The sequence below is a fragment of the Arachis ipaensis genome, chromosome B5 (genome assembly GCF_059453495.1).
Source record: "Arachis ipaensis isolate K30076 ecotype BB chromosome B5, ASM5945349v1, whole genome shotgun sequence".
Lineage (NCBI taxonomy): Eukaryota > Viridiplantae > Streptophyta > Magnoliopsida > Fabales > Fabaceae > Arachis > Arachis ipaensis.
Genome location: NC_142440.1, coordinates 103,817,621 through 103,838,456, shown reverse-complemented (window position 1 = coordinate 103,838,456; position 20,836 = coordinate 103,817,621). Strand labels below are relative to the sequence as shown.

At 37.1% G+C, this 20,836-nt stretch overlaps 2 non-coding genes across 2 annotated transcripts; both read right to left on the bottom strand.

The window, feature by feature from the left end:
• Window positions 1-8,379: 8,379 nt before the first annotated feature.
• LOC148565223 (small nucleolar RNA R71) lies at window positions 8,380-8,487 on the bottom strand. Its single transcript, XR_015884978.1, has one exon. It is a non-coding gene; the product is annotated as a small nucleolar RNA R71 (small nucleolar RNA).
• Window positions 8,488-17,674: 9,187 nt separating this feature from the next.
• Window positions 17,675-17,782, bottom strand: LOC148565222 (small nucleolar RNA R71). Its single transcript, XR_015884219.1, has one exon. It is a non-coding gene; the product is annotated as a small nucleolar RNA R71 (small nucleolar RNA).
• Between the last annotated feature and the right edge of the window lie 3,054 nt (window positions 17,783-20,836).

Sequence of the window (20,836 nt, the reverse complement as noted above, 5' to 3'; positions counted from 1 at the left end):
AAAGTTTGGTTTGTTGCTGTAAATGTGATTAATTTTGGTGTTATTTTGATAATTGTTGAATGTGTGTGACTTGAGATTTGTTTAATGGTAGTGTACACCTTTCCATGTTTGTTTGGGAAACTAATACTTGTTTGGAACTCTGATTTTATTTTATGACATTGTAATGGTTGATGAATTGTTGAGATTGAGAGAATGCTTAAGGGGTGACTAAGTCTATTTTTAAGGGAGGTTATGTTCGAATTTTTAAAAAAATATAAGGATTTAATTAAATTGAATTGTGTAAACTGTGCCTTGGATGTTTGATTAATAAATTGGATATTTGATAGCAATAGATGATTAAATGCTTAGTTGATGTTGGTTATTGGTTGTTTATAAGCTTTAAAAATGGATATTATTTTAAAGTGTCAAGTTAAATTTAAACTGTTTGAAAGTGACTTGAAAGAATGATTTAGGAAGATAAGAAAAAGTTTAAGGTAAAATATTAATGAGGATGAAATGATTTTCTTTTTTTTTTTTAATGAAAGAATGAGGTTAAAATGATAATTGAAGGTTGATGAGTAAGAGATGAATGAAAGGCTATGAATAATAAATGAAATAACTAAGAATGTTGAATGAGGATTGAGTGTCTGGTAAAGTCGAGGATTTTATTCGGCTTGTGCAGTGTTGAATATATAGTGGGGACGCCAACAAGCTGAGAACTGTTCTCTAGAGGTAGGCATTTTGGTGCAATTTAAAGTCAATTGAACAGCTATGCCGTAGGACTATGGCTTTGTCGTAGGGCTTAATATAATTTAAAGTCAACTGAATGGCTTCGACCATAGGACTTATATGCAACTAAACATCTGGAAAACCATATCTAAGACTAATTCTTAGGTAATGTCGGGCTATAGGGTGTAAATTGACACGTGAGCTCATGACCTGCTTAGGACAGACATTCATCATATGCATTTGTATAAATTGCTTAGGCGTGCTTTATATTGTTGTGTTGTGTTATTTGTGAATTTCTTACTTGTGATTTACGTATGAATTGCTTGTGTGTTTGTATTGTGTGTTTTGTTTGTGCATGTTACTGTACCAATATGATAAAACTAACGTGGATTGAATTGTCACAACTAGAAAATGGATTAATACAGACAGATTTAGTCTTTATTACAGATGGATTTTTGGTTACCGACGAAATTACCAACGGATTTTGTCCCTCTGTAAAAGCCTCGTCGGAAATTATTTACCGACGGATTTTTTTCCGTCAGAAATTACCAATGTATTTTTACCAGTTACCGACGGATTTTTCCTTTGTAAATTCTCCATCCATTTCCCTGAGATGACGAACTTTCCGACGGATTTTTTGTCGGTAATTACAGACGGATTTTCCGACGGATTTTTCGTCTATAATTACAGACGGATTTTCTGACAGATTTTTCGTCTGTAATTTGAACCTTAGAAAATCTTCCCACACTCTGATTACAGACAAAAAATCCGTCTGTAAATTCGTCAGTAAGATAAAATAGAATTTTTTTTTTAGATTTTTTCATTGCAAAATAAATTTGTTTTCATACAAAATAAATATAAATTAATAAATACAAATTTTTATTGATGGTATAAATAGAAAAACACACCAGTGAGTACAAAGCGCTTTCTTTATAATAAGAAGCAATTATTTCCATACAATAATACAATTTGAATACATTAGATGACAAGTAACTACTAGTAGACTCATCAAGATTCAATATCCTAATTTATGGATAGCTTCATTCTTTCTTGAGCTTCTTAGTGATGATGGCAATATACTTGCCTCTTGAGATTCTTGGTCCATCAAAATTATTCGCTGCTTTCCACTTTCTGAGCAGAGGATGTCTACCTTACTATATCCGATCTACACTCAGACAACAAATAAGGCAATTATTAGAAAAAAGAACCAAAAAGGAGTTGTTACCACTGCAGTTATTTTTGATTAAATTTCAAGTATCTTCCTGCAACAATTTTCAAGATGAAACTAAGATGAGTGCTTACCACTGCAGTTACTTTTGATTCAAGAAAGATCAATGGCCATGATTTAAGCTCAGTTTCTTCAATCGAAGGTGCTGGTGGATTCCAAAGTATGAAATAAGGAAGAAGCGCATATGCACCGCCAAAACATGAAAGTAAAAGGAAGGGCCAAATAGGAACTTTGCTTTTTGAGCTGTAGAACATCATAATCAACATTGCAAGGGCATGCAAAGTAATAATAGAGTTAACATTGCAATTAGAGTGCAATTAACATTAACAAACCATGTTAATTTTTTAGGAAATATCAGATTCAGAGTGAAATACCTCCTTCCTGTAGGAAGTAGCAGCATGCTATAGGCCAAGGGCCACAAACCCATTATGTACCACAATGACACAAGCACTTCATTCATTCTGAAACCATCATGTCCTTTCAAATTCAGAAGCTTTTGTAGGAAATAAATGTCCCTTGACTAATACAGGGGCGGGAGAAGAATTAATCCAAAAATTTAATACGAAACAAAAAGATATGAAAATGGATGACATTCGGGAATAATAATTTAATTTTCATGTATTACATCCAATAAGATCTTACAGATAAATTAAAAAGGAAAAAAGAAAAACAGTTCATTTTCACACCAAATATCTCAAAAAGAAGTTGCTTTTAACTATATAAAACACCTAATTAGATGTTAGTTTAAAAAATAATTTTACACCCACATTAGTATTCTCTTATTCTATCAAATTCAATCTTTTACCCAAACCATTCAAGTAGCAAGCATGAACACAACTACTTTTACAAATGTAGCAAAATATGACTGAATATCTGATGGGATTCTACATATAGTAAAGTAAAGGAGTTGTTACCTGCAGAAATTAGCTGAGAAATTATTGATGGGATTATGCATTCATAATAAATTAATAGCAGTATCATTGAATTCAAAGCATTGAAACTGATGACAGCTTATGATATACTTTACGTTTTTCAGACTTAAATACTTGATCTTGGTAAACTTCAATATTGAAGAATAGATAATTTTTCCCACATCAAAACTTGTCTAACATTGACATTCAATTCAAACTTTCTTTTTAATGAAAGAACAATCTCTTTGAAAGACAGAGAAGTTTTTATTGTCCTATCCATTTCTTTGCACCAAGTTTATCAGCTATATGTGTATATTGCCATGTTCACAGCATTTCAAAATCTGCAAGACTATAACCCCCAATTATGGATCAGTTATGGATCCCTGTAGCTGTTAATTCAAATATATAAAAATGTTTCGTACCAGACTAAGAGATGTGGTCCCAAGAAGCAGCAAATATAGTTTACCCTGAAATTAATAAATATCAGAATCCCTATTGGCTGGCAATAATTAAGTATCAATCTATATCACCATTTCTGCCTTTTTGGATTCAATGGATAAAGCAAAATCACTGTATAATAAGAACATCAGGGATGGTTTTTGATTAGAAACTGTTAAACTATCAAAGACTGGATTCATCAGTATAGTCACAACCATTTTAGCACAAACCTCAACTAGATAAAGATTAGAAGCACGACTGAGAAGAGAAAATGAACATGAATCAACATGGTTCCAGAGAAAATGAACATGAGTTCCAGATACTACCAGATGCTACCAGAATGTCAACATGGTTCCAGAGAAAATGAACATGAATCAACATTCCAATGCTGGCTAGGAAAAGAGCAGCAAAAAGATTACGAATAGGTTCAATCTGCAGAGAAAGTGAACATGTCAGATTCCTGCTATAAAATACTTTTTACCACCAAGCATTCCAGTTAAGAAACTAGGTTCATGAAATAATCAACAAATTTGTAAATGACAGAAAAATGAGAACCAGATTGTAAATAATGGCTTTCCAGATTCTACAAATATCCCAGTCTTGTGAAGAACATAAATCAAAATAACCAATGAAATGTGCATGGATCTTATTAAAAAGCAATACATTACATAAAGCTACATCAAGCATGTAACAATCAACTGCTATTTAAATGGGATAATTCCTTCTTGGTGTTTATCTTTGTCGCTTTTGAAACATTTAGACCTTTCAAGTAACCAATTCACATGAAATCTAAGTGCAATCTCATCTTATTCCTTGCTGTACTTAAATTTATGCGGCAACAAAATTCATGGAGATATTCCAAAGTCGGTTTTCGACCTTGTGAACTTAATTGAATTGTGTTTGTCATCAGATAACCTGAAAAACTTCAAAGATAAACTGACACAAGAACTTACCTGCTCAGAAGTTTGGTTTCTAGGGATACACCTTCTCTAAGAGAAGCAACCTGCCAAAATTAAAATGAACAAGGACACGAAAAATCAGCAAAGGCAGCACAAGGAGTAAAGCAATTTCTATTGGTAAGTATTAAGCAAATGAAAAATCAAACTCATATATACATTAATATAAAAAATGGTATTATACATTAATATTGTTAGGTTTCAAAGCTCAGTTAATATCTTTTTTTTTGTTTGGAAAAAGGAGAAGAGTAGGAGGAATTGATGAGCGGATAATTTATACGCTTTTTGGCATTGTTTTTAGTATGTTTTTAGTAGGATCTAGTTACTTTTAGGGATGTTTTTATTAGTTTTTATGTTAAATTCACATTTCTGGACTTTACTATGAGTTTGTGTATTTTTCTGTGATTTCAGATATTTTCTGGCTGAAATTGAGGGACTTGAGCAAAAATCAGATTCAGAGGTTGAAGAAGGACTGCTGATGTTGTTGGATTCTGACCTCCCTGCACTCAAAGTGGATTTTCTGGAGCTACAAAACTCCAAATGGCGCGCTCTCAACGGCGTTAGAAAGTAGACATCCAGGGCTTTCCAGCAATATATAATAGTCCATACTTTGCCCGAGTTTAGAGGAAGCAAAAGGGCGTTGAACGCCAGTTCTATGCTGCAGTCTGGAGTTAAACACTAGAAACACGTCATGAACCAGAGTTGAACGCCAAAAACACGTTACGACTTGGCGTTCAACTCCAAAAGAAGCCTCTGCATGTGTAAACTTCAAGCTCAGCCCAGGCACACACCAAGTGGGCCCCGGAAGTGGATTTATGCATCAATTACTTACTTTTGTAAACCCTAGTAACTAGTTTAGTATAAATAGGACTTTTTACTATTGTATTAGACATCTTGGGATGTCTAGTTCTTAGATCATGGGGGCTGGCCATTTGGCCATGCCTGAACCTTTCACTTATGTATTTTTCAACGGTAGAGTTTCTGCACTCCAAAGAATAACGTGTGGAGCTCTGTTGTTCCTCATGATTTAATGCAAAGTACTACTGTTTTATATTCAATTCAACTTATTCCGCTTCTAAGATATCCATTCGCACCCAAGAACATGATGAATGTGATGATTATGTGACGCTCATCATCATTCTCACTTATGAACGCGTGCCTGACAAACACTTCCGTTCTACATGTAAACAAGCTAGAATGAGTATCTCTTAGATATCTAATACAGAGGACCGAGTCCGAGATATTAGAATCTTCATGGTATAAGTTAGAACCCATGGATGGCCATTCCTGAGATCTGGAAAGTCTAAACCTTGTCTGTGGTATTCTGAGTAGGATCTGGGAAGGGATGGCTGTGACGAACTTCAAACTCGCGAGTGCTGGGCGTAGTGACAGACGCAAAAGGAGGGTGAATCCTATTCCAGTATGATCGAGAACCTCCAGATGATTAGCCGTGCCGTGACAGAGCATTTGGACCTTTTTCACAGAGAGGATGGGATGTAGCCATTGACAACGGTGATGCCCTATATAAAGCTTGCCATGGAAAGGAGTAGGAATGATTGGATGAAGACAGCAGGAAAGCAGAGGTTCAGAGGAACGAAAGCATCTCTATACGCTTATCTGAAATTCTCACCAATGATTTGCATAAGTATTCCTATCTTTATTTTCTGTTTATTTATTATTATTATTCGAAAACTCCATAACCATTTGATATCCGCCTGATTGAGATTTACAAGATGACCATAGCTTGCTTCATACCAACAATCTCCGTGGGATTGACCCTTACTCACGTAAGGTTTTATTACTTGGATGACCCAGTGCACTTGCTGGTTAGTTGTATCGAAGTTGTGAGCCATTACCAGGGATCACAATTTCGTGCACCAAGTTTTTGGCGCCGTTGCCGGGGATTGTTCGAGTTTGGACAACTGACGGTTCATCTTGTTGCTCAGATTAGGTAACTTTCTTTTCATTTTCTTTTCAAAAAAAAAAAATTTGTTTTCAAAAATCTTTCAAAAAAAAATTTATTTTCCCTTTGTTTTCGAAAATTATTTTAAAATTTTTAAGAATGAATTCTAAAGTTTCAAATTGGTATGCTGAAGTTTGGCTGGCCATCGAGCTTTAGAATAACCTGGTATGATTCCTGGAATCTTGATTGAGGACTTTGAATTCATTGCTTCCTTTTCCCTATAGGTTTTCAAAAAAATAAAAATATACAAAAATCCAAAAAAATTAATAAAATCATAAAATCAAAAATATTTTTTGTTTCTTGTTTGAGTCTTGAGTCAATTTTAAGTTTAGTGTTAATTGCATGTTTTAAATATTGCATAAAAATTTTTGAAAAATTCATGCATTCATAGTGTTCTTCCTGATCTTCAAGTTGTTCTTGGTAAGTCTTCTTGTTTGATCTTCATATCTTCTTGTTTTGTGTCTTTTCTTGTTTTTCATATGCATTTTTAACTTGTTAGTGTATAATTATTGAAAATCTCTAAGTTTGGTGTCTTGCATGTTTTTCTTTCATTAAAAATTTTCAAAAATAAGTCTTGATGTTCATCTTGATCTTCAAAGTGTTCTTGGTGTTCATCTTGACATTCATAGTGTTCTTGTATGCATCACATGTTTTGATCCAAAATTTCATGCATTGAGTCTTTTTGATGTTTTTCTCTTCATAATTAAAAATTCAAAAATAAAAAAAAAATATCTTTCCCTTTTTCACTCATAAATTTTCAAAAATTTGAGTTGACTTTTTCAAAACTTTTTAAAATTTAGTTGTTTCTTATGAGTCAAATCAAATTTTCAATTTAAAAATCTTATCTTTTTCAAAATCTTTTTCAAAAATCATATCTTTTTCATTTTTCTTAATTATTTTCGAAAATTTTAAAAATATTTTTCAAAAATATTTTTCTTAATTTTATATCATATTTTCGAAAATATCATCAACAATTAATGTTTTTGTTCAAAAATTTCAAGTTTGTTACTTACTTGTTAAGAAAGATTCAAACTTTAAGTTCTAGAATCATATCTTGTGATTTCTTGTGAATCAAGTCATTAATTGTGATTTTAAAAATCAAATCTTTTTCAAAACTAATTTCAATCATATCTTTTCAAAAATATATTTTTATCTTATCTTTTTCAAATATCTTTTCTAACTTCTTATCTTCTTATCTTTTCAAAATTGATTTTCAAATCTGTTTCAACTAACTAATTGACTTTTTGTTTGTTTCTTATCTTTTTCAAAACCACCTAACTACTCTTCCCTCTCTAATTTTCAAAAATACCTCCCTCTTTTTCAAAAATTCTTTTTAATTAATTAATTGTTTTAAATTTTAATTTTAATTTTATTTCCCCTTTAATTTTCGAAAATCATCAACTCCTTTTCAAAAATTATTTTCGAAAATTTCTCTCTCTCATCTTCTTCTATTTATCTATTCATCTACTAACACTTCTCTCCCATCCAAAAATTCGAACACCACCTCCCTCTCAGTGTTCGAGTTTTTCCTCTTCTCTTCTTTACATTACATTATTTTCTTCTTCTACTCACACAAAGGAACCTCTCTCTACTGAGGCAAAGAAGATCCCTATTATTATTTTCTATTCCCTTCTTTTTCATATGAGCAGGAGCAAGGACAAGAACATTCTTGTTGAAGAAGACCCTGAACCTGAAAGGACTCTGAAGAGGAAACTAAGAGAAGCTAAATTACAACAATCCAGAGACAACCTTACAGAAATTTTTGAAAAGGAAGAGGAGATGGCAGCCGAAAATAATAATAATGCAAGGAAGATGTTTGGTGACTTTACTGCACCAAATTACAATTCACATGGAAGAAGCATCTCCATCCCTACCATTGGAGCAAACAATTTTGAGCTTAAACCTCAATTAGTTTCTCTAATGCAACAAAACTGCAAGTTTCATGGACTTCCATATGAAGATCCCTTTCAGTTCTTAACTGAATTCTTGCAGATCTGTGATACTGTTAAGACTAATGGAGTAGATCCTGAAGTCTACAGGCTCATGCTTTTCCCGTTTGCTGTGAGAGACAGAGCTAGAATGTGGTTGGACTCTCAACCCAAAGATAGCCTGAACTCTTGAGATAAGCTAGTCACGGCTTTCTTAGCCAAGTTATTTCCTCTTCAAAAGCTCAGTAAGCTTAGAGTGGATGTTCAAACCTTCAGATAGAAAGAAGGTGAATCCCTCTATGAAGCTTGGGAGAGATACAAGCAACTGACCAAAAAGTGTCCTTCTGACATGCTTTCAGAATGGACCATCCTGGATATATTCTATGATGGTCTGTCTGAATTAGCTAAGATGTCATTGGATACTTCTGTAGGTGGATCCATTCACCTAAAGAAAACGCCTGCAGAAGCTCAAGAACTCATTGACATGGTTGCTAATAACCAGTTCATGTACACTTCTGAGAGGAATCTTGTGAGTAATGGGACGCCTCAGAAGAAGGAAGTTCTTGAAATTGATACTCTGAATGCCATATTGGCTCAAAATAAAATATTGACTCAGCAAGTCAATATGATTTCCCAGAGTCTGAATGGAATGCAAGCTGCATCCAACAGTACTCAAGAGGCATCTTCTGAAGAAGAAGCTTATGATCCTGAGAACCATGCAATAGCAGAGGTGAATTACATGGGTGAACCATATGGAAACACCTATAATCCCTCATGGATAAATCACCCAAATCTCTCATGGAAGGATCAACAAAAGCCTCAACAAGGCTTTAATAATGGTGGAGGAAACAGGTTTAGCAATAGCAAGCCTTTTCCATCATCCACTCAGCAACAGATAGAGAACTCTGAACAAAATACCTCTAATTTAGCAAACTTAGTCTCTGATTTATCTAAGGCCACTCTTAGTTTCATGAATGAAACAAGATCCTCCATTAGAAATTTGGAGGCACAAGTGGGCCAGCTGAGTAAGAAGATCACTGAAACCCCTCCTAGTGCTCTCCCAAGCAATACAGAAGAAAATCCAAAAGGAGAGTGCAAGGCCATTGAATTGACCATCATGGCTGAACCCACAAGAGAGGAGGAGGACATGAATCCCAGTGAGGAAGACCTCCTAGGACGTCCAGTGATCAATAAGGAGTTTCCCTCTGAGGAACCAAAGGAATCTGAGACTCATATAGAGACCATAGAGATTCCATTGAACCTCCTTATGCCACTCATGAGCTCTGATGAGTATTCCTCTTCTGAAGAGAATGAGGATGTTACTGAAGAGTAAGTTGCCAAGTTTCTTGGTGCAATCATGAAGCTGAATGCCAATTTATTTGGTAATGAGACTTGGGGAGATGAACCTCCCCTGTTCACCAATGAACTAAATGCATTAGATCAACTGAGATTGCCTCAGAAGAAACAGGATCCTGAAAAGTTCCTAATACCTTGTACCATAGGCACCATGACCTTTGAGAAGGCTCTATGTGACCTATGGTCAGGAATAAACCTCATGCCACTCTCTGTAATGGAGAAACTGGGAATCTTTGAGGTGCAAGCTGCTAGAATCTCATTAGAGATGGCAGACAATTCAAGAAAAGAGGCTTATGGTCAGGTAGAAGACGTGTTAGTAAAAGTTGAAGGCCTTTACATCCCTACTGATTTCATAATCCTAGACACTGGGAAGGAAGAGGATGAATCCATCATCCTTGGAAGACCCTTCCTAGCCATAGCAAGAGCTGTGATTGATGTGGACAGAGGAGAATTGATCCTTCGACTAAATGAGGACAACCTTGTGTTTAAAACTCAAGGATCTATCTCTGTAACCATGGAGAAGAAGCATGAAAGGCTTCTTTCACTGCAGAGTCAACCAGAGCCCCCATAGTCAAACTCTAAGTTTGGTGTTGGGAGGCCACAACCAAACTCTAAGTTTGGTGTTGAACTCCCATATCCAAACTCTAAGTTTGGTGTTGGAAAGTCTCAACAATGCTCTGAACATCTGTGAGACTCAATAAGAGCTCACTGTCAAGCTATTGACATTAAAGAAGCGCTTGTTGGGAGGCAACCCAATTTTTATTTATCTAATTTTATTTTCATTCTTATTGTTCTTTCATGTTTTATTAGGTTCATGATCATGTGGAGTCATAAAATAAATAGAAAAATTAAAAACAGAATCAAAAACAGCAGAAGAAAAATCACACCCTGGAGGAAGGGCTTACTGGCGTTTAAACGCCAGTAAGGAGAATCTGGCTGGCGTTCAACGCCAGAACAGAGCATGGATCTGGCGTTGAACGCCAGAAACAAGCAGCATCTTGGCGTTCAGACGCCAGGAATGCACACTGAGAAAAGCTGGCGTTGAACGCCAGAAACAAGCATAGAACTGGCGTTCAACGCCAAAAACATGCTGCATCTGGGCGTTGAACGCCCAGAACAAGCATCAATTCAGCGTTTAAATGCCAGAATTGCATGCAAAGGCATTTTACATGCCTCAATAGTGCAGGGATGTAAATCCTTGACACCTCAGGATCTGTGGACCCCACAGGATCATCTCAGCATCTGTGGACTCCACAGGATCCCCACCTACCTCCACTCATACTCTCCCCTTTTCTCATTCATCCTCTCTTCCCAATAAACACCTTTCCCCAAAACTCTTCACTAATCACCTCAATCTCTCTCTTCCCTATTACCCATTCACCACTCACATCCATCCACTCTTCCCCATAAACCTACCTTATAAACCCCACCTACATTCAAAATTCAAAATCACTTTTCCCACCCAAACCCACCCCATATGGCCAAACCTTAACCCCTCTCCCTCCACTATATAAACCTCTCCATTCTTCTTCATTTTCACACAACACAACCCTCTCATCCCCGTCTTGGCCGAAACACAACCCTCTCTCCCTCTCTTCTATATCTTCTTCTTCTTCTTCTTCTTTTCTTTCTTCTCTTGCTCGAGGGCGAGCAATATTCTAAGTTTGGTGTGGTAAAAGCATAAGCTTTTTATTTTTCCATTACCATTGATGGCACCTAAGACCAGAGAATCCTCTAGAAAAGGGAAAGGGAAGACAAAAGCTTCCACCTCCGAGTCATGGGAGATGGAAAGATTCATCTCCAAAGCCCATCAAGACCACTTCTATGATGTTGTGGCCAAGAAGAAGGTGATCCCCGAGGTCCCTTTCAAACTCAAGAAAAATGAGTATCCGGAGATCCGACATGAGATCCAAAGAAGAGGTTGGGAAGTTCTAACAAACCCCATCCAACAAGTCAGAATTCTAATGGTTCAAGAGTTCTATGCTAATGCATGGAGCACTAGGAACGATGATCAAAGTAAGAACCCAAACCCAAAGAATTATCTCACCATGGTTCGGGGGAAATACTTAGATTTTAGTATGGAAAATGTGAGGTTGGCGTTCAACTTGCCAATGATGGAAGAGAACGCACGCCCCTACACAAGGAGAGTCAACTTTGATCAAAGGTTGGACTAATTCCTCATGGACATATGTGTGGAAGGAGCTCAATGGAAGATTAACTCAAAAGGCAAACCGGTTCAACTGAGAAGACTGGACCTTAAGCCTGTAGCTAGAGGATGGTTGGAGTTCATTCAACGCTCAATCATTCCCACTAGCAACCGGTCTGAAGTTACTATAAACCGGGCCATCATGATCCATAGCATCATGATTGGAGAAGAGGTGGAGGTTCATGAGATTATACCTCAAGAACTCTACAAGGTGGCTGACAAGTCCTCCACTATGGCAAGTTTAGCTTTTCCTCTCCTCATTTGCCAGCTATGCAATTCGGCTGGGATTGACATAGAGGGAGATATCCTCATTGATGAGGACAAGCCCATTACTAAGAAAAGGATGGAGCAAACAAAAGAGCCTATTCATGGATCTCAAGAGACGCATGAAGAAGCTCATCACCAAGAAATCTCTGAGATGCCTCAAGGGATGCACTTTCCTCCACAGAACTTTTGGGAGCAAATCAACACCTCCCTAGGAGAATTGAGTTCCAACATGGGACAACTAAGGGTGGAACATCAAGAGCACTCAATCATTCTCCATGAAATTAGAGAAGATCAAAGAGCTATGAGGGAGGAGCAACAAAGATAAGGAAGAGACATAGAAGAGCTCAAGGACATCATTGGTTCCTCAAGAAGAAAATGCCACCATCACTAAGGTGGACTCATTCCTTGTTCTCAAATTTTCTATTTTTCGTTTTCTTTATGTTAAGTGCTTATCTATGTTAGTGTCTTATTATATGATCATTAGTATTTAGTAACATTGTCTTAAAGTTATGAATGTCCTATGAATCCATCACCTCTCTTAAATGAAAAATGTTTTTAATTCAAAAGAATAAGAAGTACATGAGTTTTGAATTTATCCTTGAACTTAGTTTAATTATATTGATGTGGAGACAATACTTTTTGTTTTTTGAATGAATGCTTGAACAGTGCATATATCTTTTGAAGTTGGTGTTTTAGAATGTTAAATATGTTGGCTCTTGAAAGAATGATGGACAGGAGACATGTTATTTGATAATATGAAAAATCATAAAAATGATTCTTGAAGCAAGAAAAAGCAGTGAATACAAAGCTTGCAAAAAAAATGGTGAAAAAAAAAATAGAAAAGTAAAAAGCAAGCAGAAAAAGTCAAAAGCTCTTAAAACCAAAAGGCAAGAGCAAAAAGCCAATAACCCTTAAAACCAAAAGGCAAGGGTAAATAAAAAGGATCCAAGGCTTTGAGCATCAGTGGATAGGAGGGCCTAAAGGATTAAAATCCTGGCCTAAGCGGCTAAACCAAGCTGTCCCTAACCATGTGCTTGTGGCGTGAAGGTGTCAAGTGAAAACTTGAGACTGAGTGGTTAAAGTCAAGGTCCAAAGCAAAAAAAGAGTGTGCTTAAGAACCCTGGACACCTCTAATTAGGGACTTTAGCAAAGTTGAGTCACAATCTGAAAAGGTTCACCCAGTTATGTGTCTGTGGCATTTATGTATCTGGTGGTAATACTGGAAAATAAAGTGCTTAGGCCACGGCCAAGACTCATAAAGTGGCTGTGTTCAAAAATCAACATACTGAACTAGGAGAATCAATAACACTATCTGAACTCTGAGTTCCTATAGATGCCAATCATTTTGAACCTCAATGGATAAGGTGAGATGCCAAAACTATTCAAGAGGCAAAAAGCTACAAGTCCCGCTCATCTGATTGGGGTTATGTTTCATTGATATTTTGGAATTTATAGTATATTCTATTCTTTTTATCTTATTTTATTTTTAGTTGCTTGGGGACAAGTGATGAGCGGATAATTTATACGCTTTTTGACATTGTTTTTAGTATGTTTTTAGAAGGATCTAGTTACTTTTAGGGATGTTTTTAATAGATTTTGTGTTAAATTCACATTTCTGGACTTTACTATGAGTTTGTGTGTTTTTCTGTGATTTCAGGTATTTTCTGGCTGAAATTGAGGGACTTGAGCAGAAATCAGATTCAGAGGTTGAAGAAGGACTGCTGATGCTGTTGGATTCTGACCTCCCTGCACTCAAAGTGGATTTTCTGGAGCTACAGAACTCGAAATGGCGCGCTTCCAATTGAGTTGGAAAGTAGACATCCAGGGCTTTCCAGAAATATATAATAGTTCATACTTTGGCCAAGAATAGACGACGTAAACTGGCGTTCAACACCAGCCTTCTGCCCAAATCTGGCGTCCAGCGCCAGAAAAGGATCCAAAACCAGAGTTGAACGCCCAAACTGGCATAGAAACTGGCGTTCAACTCCACAAATGGCCTCTGCACGTGCTACACTTAAGCTCAGCCCAAACACACACCAAGTGGGCCCAGGAAGTGGATTTATGCATCAATTACTTACTCATGTAAACCCTAGTAGCTAGTTTATTATAAATAGGACCTTTTACTAGTCTTTTTGACCATCTTGGAACGCATAGTTCTTAGACTAAGGGGGCTGGCCATCTCGGCCATGCCTGGACCTTCACTTATGTATTTTCATACGGTAGAGTTTCTACACTCCATAGATTAAGGTGTGGAGCTCTGCTGTTCCTCAAAGATTAATGCAAAGTACTACTGTTTTCTATTCAATTCTTCTTATTTCGCTTCTAAGATATCCATTCGCACCAAAGAACATGATGAAGATGATTATGTGTGACGCTCATCATCCTTCTCCCTTATGAACGCGTGCCTGACAAACACTTCCGTTCTACATGAAATAAGCTAGAATGAGTATCTCTTAGATCTCCTAACCGGAATCTTCGTGGCGTAAGCTAGAATGATGGCAGCATTCAAGAGAATCTGGAAGGTCTAAACCTTGTCTGTGGTATTCTGAGTAGGATTCAATGATTGAATGACTGTGACGAGCTCCTAACTCGCGATTGCAGGGCGTTAGTGACAGACGCAAAAGGATAGTAAATCCTATTCCGGCATGATCGAGAACCGACAGATGAATAGCCGTGCCGTGACAGGGTGCGTGAGCATATTATTCACTGAGAGGATAAGATGAAGCCATTGACAAGGGTGATGCCTCCAGACGATTAGCCGTGCCGTGACAGGGCATTGGATCATTTTCCCGTGAGATGACCGAAAGTAGCCATTGACAGTGGTGATGTATCACATAAAGCCAGCCATGGAAGGGAGTAAGACTGATTGGATGAAGATAGCAGGAAAGCAGAGGTTCAGAGGAACGAAAAGCATCTTCATTCGCTTATCTGAAATTCCTGCCAATGAATCTACATAAGTATCTCTATCCCTTTTATTGTTTATTTTAATCTAATCAAGTATCATGTTTAAATCCGCCTGACTGAGATTTACAAGGTGACCATAGCTTGCTTCATACCAACAATCTCCGTGGGATTCGACCCTTACTCACGTAAGATATTACTTGGACGACCCAGTGCACTTGCTGGTTAGTTGAACGGAGTTGTGTCCACACATAGAGCCACAATGAGGATTCAATACAATTATATATTGTTAATCTCACACAAGTACAAAGAACATGGAACACAATTTCGTTCACCAAGTTTTTGGCGCCGTTGCCGGGGATTGTTTGAGTTTGGACAACTGACGGTTCATCTTGTTGCTTAGATCAGGTAATTTTCTTTTTGTTTTCTTTTCAAAAAATTTTCAAAAATATTTCAAAATTTTCTCATCTGTTTTCGAAAAAAAAATAATAATAAAAATGTTTTCAAAAATTTATTCAAAATTTTTAAGAATGAATTCTAGTGTTTCATGAAGCATGTGAAGCCTGGTTGGCTGTAAAGCCATGTCTAAATTCATTTGGACTGAGGGTTGCAATTTGTTATCAAGAGCAAATTAGTTGTTACTCATCCACCTGCTGCTGATCCATGATCACCTGCTGAAGCTTGGCTGGCCATTGACCATGTCTAGTGTTTTGGACTGGAGCTTTCTTTGAAAGCTTGGCTGGCTAGTGAGCCATGTCTAATTCCTGGACTGAAGCTTTAGACTAACATGGCAAGATTCCTGGAATTCATGTTAAAAATTTTGGAATCCTTAATTTTTCTTTTTCATATAATTTTCGAAAAAAATCCAAAAAAAAATTAGAAAATCATAAAAATCAAAAATATTTTTGTGTTTCTTGTTTGAGTCTTGAGTCATATCACAAGTTTGGTGTCACTTGCATATGCATCTTGCATTTTTTTTCGAAAATATCATGCATTCATAGTGTTCTTCATGATCTTCAAGTTGTTCTTGGTAAGTCTTCTTGTTTGATCTTGATGATTTTTTGTTTTATGTCTTTTCATGTTTATCATATGCATTCTTGAATTCTTAGTGCGTAAGCATTAAAGAATTCTAAGTTTGGTGTCTTGCATGTTTTCTTTACATTAAAAATTTTTCAAAAATATGTTCTTGATGTTCATCATGACATTCAAAGTGTTCTTGGTGTTCATCTTGACATTCATAGCATTCTTGCATGCATCACATGTTTTGATCTAAAAATTTCATGCATTGCATTTTTTTTGTGTTTTTCTCTTGCATCATAAAAATTCAAAAATCAAAAAAATATCTTTCCCCTTTTCTCTCATCAAATTCGAAAATTTGGATTGACTTTTTCAAAAATTTTTAAAAATCAAGTTGTTTCTTATGAGTCAAATCAAATTTTCAATTTGAAAATCTTATCTTTTTCAAAATCTTTCTCAAAAATCAAATCTTTTTCAAAATTCTTAGTTATTTTCGAAAATTCAAAAAAATATTTTTCAAAAATCTTTTTCTTATTTTTATACCAAATTTTCGAAAATAACATAAACAATTAATGTTTTGATTCAAAAATTTGAAGTTTGTTACTTGCTTGTTAAGAAAGATTCAAACTTTAAGTTCTAGAATCATATCTTGTGATTTCTTATGAATCAAGTCATTAATTGTGATTTTAAAAATCAAATCTTTTTCAAAACTAATTTCAATCATATCTTTTCAAAAATATCTTCTTATCTTATCTTTTTCAAAAATATCTTTTCAAAATATCTTTTCTAACTTCCTAACTTCTTATCTTTTTCAAAATTTGTTTCAACTAACTAACTAACTTTTTGTTAGTCTCTTAACTTTTTCAAAACTACCTAACTAACTCTCTCTCTCTCTAATTTTCGAAAATATCTCCCCCTTTTTCAAAAATTTCTTTTTAATTAACTAATTATTTTTTATTTTTTATTTTTGATTTCAAAAATTTTCGAAAATTACTAACATTTTTCAAAAATCATTTTCGAAAATCACTAACTCTTTTTAAAATAATTTTCGAAAACTATTCCTCCCCCATCTCATTCTATTTATTCAATCATATCCTAACATCTCATCTCACATCTCTTCCATCCGTACAGTTGTGTTTCTTCCTTTACATCACATTCTTTGTCTCCCCCTCTTTTCTTCCACTCACAAAGGGATCCCTATACTGTGGTATAAAGGATCTCTATTATTATTATTATTTTTCTGTGCTTTTTTCTTTGTCATATGAGCAGGAGCAAGGATAAGAACATTCTTGTGGAAGCAGATCCAGAACTTGAAAGGACTCTGAAGAGAAAATTAAGAGAAGCTAAATTACAACAATCCAGAGATAACCTTTCAGAAATTTTCGAACAGGAAGAGGAGATGGCAGCCGAAAATAATAATAATGTAAGGAAGATGCTTGGTGACTTCACTGCACCTAATTCCAATTTACATGGAAGAAGCATCTCCATTCCTGCCATTGGAGCAAACAACTTTGAGCTGAAACCTCAATTAGTTTCTCTGATGCAGCAGAACTGCAAGTTTCATGGACTTCCATCTGAAGATCCTTTTCAGTTCTTAACTGAATTCTTGCAGATATGTGATACTGTTAAGACTAATGGAGTAGATCCTGAAGTCTACAGGCTCATGCTTTTCCCTTTTGCTGTAAGAGACAGAGCTAGATTATGGTTGGATTCTCAACCCAAAGACAGCCTGAACTCTTGGGATAAGCTGGTCACGACTTTCTTAGCCAAGTACTTTCGTCCTCAAAAGCTGAGCAAGCTTAGAGCTGATGTTCAAACCTTCAGACAGAAAGAAGGTGAATCCCTCTATGAAGCTTGGGAAAGATACAAACAGTTGACCAAAAAGTGTCCTTCTGACATGCTTTCAGAATGGACCATCCTGGATATATTCTATGATGGTTTATCTGAGCTATCAAAGATGTCACTGGACACTTCTGCAGGTGGATCCATTCACCTAAAGAAAACGCCTGCAGAAGCTCAAGAACTCATTGACATGGTTGCTAATAACCAGTTCATGTACACTTCTGAAAGGAATCCTGTGAGCAATGGGACGCCTATGAAGAAGGGAGTTCTTGAAGTTGATACTCTGAATGCCATATTGGCTCAGAACAAAATATTGACTCAGCAAGTCAATATGATTTCTCAGAGTCTGCATGGAATGCATGCTGCATCCAACAGTACTCAAGAGGCATCTTCTGAAGAAGAAGCCTATGATCCTGAGAACCCTGCAATAGCAGAGGTAAATTACTTAGGTGAACCTTATGGAAACACCTATAACTCAACATGGAGAAATCATCCAAATTTCTCATGGAAGGATCAAAAGCCTCAACAAGGCTTTAATAATGGTGGAAGAAACAGGTTTAGCAATAGCAAGCCTTTTCCATCATCAACTCAGCAACAGACAGAAAACTCTGAACAAAATGCTTCTAATTTAGCAAATCTAGTCTCTGATCTATCTAAGGCCACTGTAAGTTTCATGAATGAAACAAGGTCTTCCATTAGAAATCTGGAAGCACAAGTGGGCCAGCTGAGTAAAAGGATCACTGAAATCCCTCCTAGTACTCTCCCAAGCAATACAGAAGCGAACCCAAAAGGAGAGTGCAAGGCCATTGACATAAGCGCCATGGCCGAACCTGTGAGGAGAGGAGAGGACGTGAATCCCAAGGAGGAAGACCCCCTGGGACGTCCAGTGGTCAATAAGGAGCTTCCCTCTGAGGAACCAAAGGAATCTGAGACTCATCTAGAGACCATAGAGATTCCATTGAACCTCCTTATGCCCTTCATGAGCTCTGATGAGTATTCCTCTTCTGAAGAGAATGAGGATGTTACTGAAGAGCAAACTGCCAAGTTTCTTGGTGCAATCATGAAGCTGAATGCCAAATTATTTGGCATTGATACTTGGGAAGTTGAACCTCCCTTGTTTATCAATGAACTAAGTGATCTGGATCAACTGACATTGCCTCAGAAGAGACAGGATCCTGGAAAGTTCATAATACCCTGTACCATAGGCACCATGATCTTTAAGGCTCTGTGTGACCTTGGTTCAGGAATAAACCTCAAGCCCCTCTATGTAATAGAGAAACTGGGAATCTATGGGGTGCAAGCTGCTAAAATCTCACTAGAGATGGCTGACAGCTCAAGAAAACAGGCTTATGGACAAGTAGAAGATGTATTAGTAAAGGTTGAGGGCCTTTACATACCTACTGATTTCATAGTCCTGGATACTGGAAAGGAAGAGGATGAATCCATCATCCTGGGAAGACCTTTCCTGGCCACAGCAAGAGCTGTGATTGATGTTGACAGAGGTGAAATAGTCCTTCAATGGAATGAGAACTCCCTTGTATTCAAAACTCAAGGATCTCCCTCTACAACTATGGAGAGGAAGCAGAAAAAGCTTCTCTCCAAGCAGAGTCAACCAGAGCCCCCACAGTCAAACTCTAAGTTTGGTGTTGGGAGGCCACAACCAAACTCTAAGTTTGGTGTTGAACTCCCATATCCAAACTCTAAGTTTGGTGTTGGAGAGTTTCAACAAAGCTCTGCACATCTGTGAGGCTCTATGAGAGCCCACTGTCAAGCTATTGACATTAAAGAAGCGCTTGTTGGGAGGCAACCCAATGTTTATCTAACTTTTATTTTCATTGTTTTTCATGTTTTCTTAGGTTCATGATCATGTGGAGTCACAAAATAAATAGAAAAATTGAAAACGGAATCAAAAACAGCAGAAGAAAAATCACACCCTGGAGGAGCATCTGTCTGGCGTTCAGCGCCAGAACAGAGCATGGTTCTGGCGCTGAACGCCCAAAATGGGCAGCTTCTGGGCGCTGAACGCCAGAACAGGCATGGTTCTGGCGTTCAACGCCAGAAATGGCACACAAATGGGCGTTGAACGCCCAAAATGGCCACCAACCTGGCGCTGAACGCCCAGAGTTGGGTACAAATGCATTTTTACATGCCTAATGGGTGCAGGGATGTAATTCCTTGAACACCTCAGGATCTGTGGACCCCACAGGATCCACTCAGGATCTGTGGACCCCATAGGATCCCCACCTACCTCCACTCACTTCTTCTCACCACTCTCTTTCACACAACCCCATAAACACTCTTCCCCATAAACCTACCTCATAAACTCCACCTACCTTCAAAATTCAAAACCAATTTCCCACCCAAACCCACCCATATGGCCGAACCATAACCCCCCTCCCTTCCCTATATAAAGCCCTCCATTCTTCTTCAAATTCACACAACACAACCCCTCTATACCCTTCTTGGCCGAACCACATCACCCTCTCCCTCTCCTCCATTTCTTCTTCTTCTTCATCTATTCTTTTGTTTATTGCTCGAGGGCGAGCAATATTCTAAGTTTGGTGTGGTAAAAGCATAGCTTTTTTTTTTTTTCCATTACCATTGATGGCATCTAAGACCGGAGAATCCTCTAGAAGAGGGAAAGGGAAGACAAAAGCTTCCACATCCGAGTCATGGGAGATGGAAAGATTCATCTCCAAAGCCCATCAAGACCACTTCTATGATGTTGTGGCCAAGAAGAAGGTGATCCCTGAGGTCCCTTTCAAACTCAAAAGAAATGAGTATCCGGAGATCCGACATGAAATTCAAAGAAGAGGTTGGGAAGTTCTAACAAATCCCATCCAACAAGTCGGCATCCTAATGGTTCAAGAGTTCTATGCCAATGCATGGATCACCAAGAACCATGATCAAAGTAAGAACCCGGATCCAAAGAACTATGTTACAATGGTTCGGGGGAAATACTTAGATTTTAGTCCGGAGAATGTGAGGTTGGCGTTCAACTTGCCATACATGGAAGAGAACGCACGCCCCTACACAAGGAGAGTCAACTTTGATCAAAGGTTGGACCAAGTCCTTATGGACATATGTGTAGAAGGAGCTCAATGGAAGGTTGACT